This window comes from Rousettus aegyptiacus, unplaced genomic scaffold (genome assembly GCF_014176215.1).
Source record: "Rousettus aegyptiacus isolate mRouAeg1 unplaced genomic scaffold, mRouAeg1.p scaffold_m13_p_4, whole genome shotgun sequence".
Classification (NCBI taxonomy): Eukaryota; Metazoa; Chordata; class Mammalia; order Chiroptera; family Pteropodidae; genus Rousettus; species Rousettus aegyptiacus.
Window position 1 is genome coordinate 8333467 of NW_023416307.1, and position 3486 is coordinate 8336952.

The window sequence follows — 3486 nt, forward strand, 5'->3', positions numbered from 1 at the left end:
GTTCTATCGTTTTGATTCCTCACCCTTTTTAATTTTCTAACTATAAAAAGTGAACCACTGCTAAAACAGTTGGCAGTGGTTACACAAAATCTATACATGGAAAATCATACACAGAACTATACACATATGTACACACACACAAATGGTGTAGGTTTAAACTTATAAAACTGGGTGCGAAGCCTGTAGTCTGGCTAACAGCACTGCACTAATGTCAAGTTCCTGGACTTGATATTGTAGTGCAGTTAGATGTCTGTTGGGGGAAGCTGGAGGGGGTTCAAGGGATCCTACGTACTATTTTTGCAACTTCCTGTGAGTCTATAATTTTTTATTTAAAAAAAAATGTTTAATAAAGTTAACCATATGTTGAGACATAAGTAGATTATTCACTAGTATAATGTGTCATAAGGTTATAATGGAAATTTCTGGAAGATTTCTACAGGCGCACTGAAGTCTGTCGGTTAAAGTTGCAGGAAACAGTTATCTGATGCACGGAAGCTCGTAATCTGCTAAAGACAGATAGCGGGGTTGTAAACAAAGTCAAAGGATTAGAAATTGCCCAAAGATTTTCTTTTCTTCCATGTTCACCACGTGTCCATCTCAGAATTTGGAAGGTTTCCCATCAATCTCCATTTTGTGCCCTAAGTGACTCAGCAAAAATCCCTCCACTTCAATCTCAAATGACTGATGCTCAGCTTCGCAATGCTCATCTCTTGGGATGCTGGTCTTACGGGATGGTAACTGATTAGATACAAAGTTTATATTGACATGACGAATATTGGAGGAACCAAGTTAATCAGGTTTGCTTTCTTCCCCTTTCAGAGTTTTTAAATATGCTTAAGCATAGTGTGAATTTCTAAAAAAAGGAGGGAAGAATTATAGTTTTTCTCCCCTCTCCTCTGTATGGTAGGGTTGATAGAGACACAGTATGAGATTTCCCAAGTTCTTTGGGCCAGATAATATTGAAATGTTTAGTCAAAATCAATTTTAGCCAAAATTCATAGTCCAGGTAATGAGTTATTGCCTTATTTCAGAGAATTCCTGCAAAGGCACAATACCTAGATTTGTCTCTGATATACGTTTACTTTTTAGTACTTTACCAGCAAAATAACCCCAGTCACATAATTGAAGAGAAAGCTGTTGCCACACTCATAATCATAAAAGAAAAAGTGAATAGTGGCTGATTGTGTGTGTGTGTGTGTGTGTGTGTGTGTGTGTGTGTGTGTGTGTGTGTTTTAACAGCTTACCCTTCCCACTGAGCAAATGATCACAAAAGTTAATGTCTTGACTATAAAATTGATCATAGGGCACATCGCTTTCTGTGTCTTATGGATATTGCAAGGTGAAGAGGTGTCATTGATTTTTCATGTTTGCCAGCTTATAAACCAAATCAAAAAATGCTTTAGCTTCAACAATCTTAGGGTGATTTTTCATGGTCTATTATTGCACTAGGTAAAGCAGGAAAAACAAACAGTCAAACCACATTTAGCACATCCTCGGGAGCTGAAAACTTCATTCTGGAAGAATGATGTGGAAATGTTCTCTTAATTGATTGTCAGACACATGTGGAGAGGCATGCTTTGTACAGCAAGCCTACATTTACTGAAGTCATGAGATGAACTTTTACGCAAGTTGTTTATTTTCAAATTCTAGACAGAAGAAAATGACTATGAATTTTAAAATGACTTGCCTTTAATTTTCCTACTCCATATCTTTTGACATGTAGTTTAGCACTTTTCCTGGGATAGTCTCCTCCCCTCCATTTTAGTGGTATCTTCTGAGGGTTTGTAAGTGCTGAAGAGCTCAGTAATAAAATTTTGCTTCATCTACAACCTGCATTTGGTCCTCAGCGTTTGTTATTTTTATAGTGTGGCTTAACAAACATGGGAGGTACGATTGAGTAATAAAATATCTGCAGACAGAGCTAGCCTCACTTTTTCAGGTTTTACTGAAGTAATTTTTAACACATTACTTAGCATATTGTTACATTTTTTATATCTAAAAAATGAAAATATTCGTTCATAGGGCTATTTTGAGTAATATATGTAAGAATCATGTAATATAGATAAGAACTTTTAGATTTTGAATCTATTAAGGTAGTATGCCTCAGACGTATCTGTTCTTCTGAGCACATTCCCTTTGATATATGATGTGATTATCATATATTTGGCAATTAGTGTTTGTGTATCAATCTCCGTGTAGCCAGCAGGAAAAGCATAGACCAGGCTTCTGTCTGCATTACTGAGTTTCCTAAAAGTATGCAGAGGGCATCACTATTTCACACATAAGCAAAATGACTGTTGCTCTTTCAAATATAGAGAAAAATAAAGTTGTGTTTCAAAGTGTACTTGTAACTCATTTAATATATTTCCTTACCTAAAACTTCAATGATTGCTATGTCGGGTTAGGGTAAATAGGCAAAAACGTGCAAACCTTCCTTAAAAGAGTTCTTGTCTGCTGAGATGCTGCTTTGAATAAACTCCTATAAATCACTGCAGCATATCAAGAGAACTGCTGAAAAGTTAGAAAAGTGTTACTATGGAAACAAAGCACCACCTGGCACCTATTAGCTCACCAGATCCTGTTCTAGAGGGTAATGATGTCCATCATTCCTTTCTCATGATTCTGTTGGGAATGGCAATCAGAACATTGCTTACTAATAGTCTTGAAACTCAAAATGAATGAGTACCACACGTTATTATGGTTGCCTATTGGACTTTGAAGTCTTGCCAATTCGGGTAGAGAATGAAGGCATATTTCCTCCGAGCTACTGAAACCTTGCGGAATTGATACCGTGCGGAGCGCGCTCCCTCTTGTTCACAGGCACACGGTTTCTGAATGGTGGGGTCTCTTTGGTACGTCATTTCTTTATTATTAGCAGTAACTCCTTTCCAAAATGCAACTAGAACTAAGATGCTCGTGCTGGTGGCGGGGACAATTGGTCAAGATGAAGCCCCTTAAAAAGAGAAAGGAGGTAGAGCTGACCTGGCTTTTAAGTGAAGTCCCAAGCTGCGCCCCGGCTGCTGCGCAGTCTTCCAGGTAATGGAATGGGACCGCTGGGTCATCAGAAAGCAGCCCACGGAGTCCCCACTTTAGTTTCTCCACCTAGAGGATTTTCTGAGTCTTTACACTTCATTTCCTGGAATATTTAAGCCTTTATATAATAAGCGTTTTTTTGTTTTGTTTTGTTTTGTTTTGTTTTTAGGCGAGACAACCCTTGGTTGACCTCAAAGATTATAAAGATCTTGTCATCTTACAATCCCTTCTTTTTTATGTTTTATGCCTATAGCACCTGGTCTTCCCAGGTGGTCTCCCATCCGAGTACTAATGAGGCCCAACCCTACTTAGCTTCTGGAATCAGACAATCAGACAGGATCAGGCTTGTTCAGGGTAGCATGGCTGTAAGCAAGTCTTTTTTTTTTTTTGAACTTGCACGTTTATCTGTCTGACATAGGAGCAAACCTATTTAAACTGTCTAAGCATGTAACT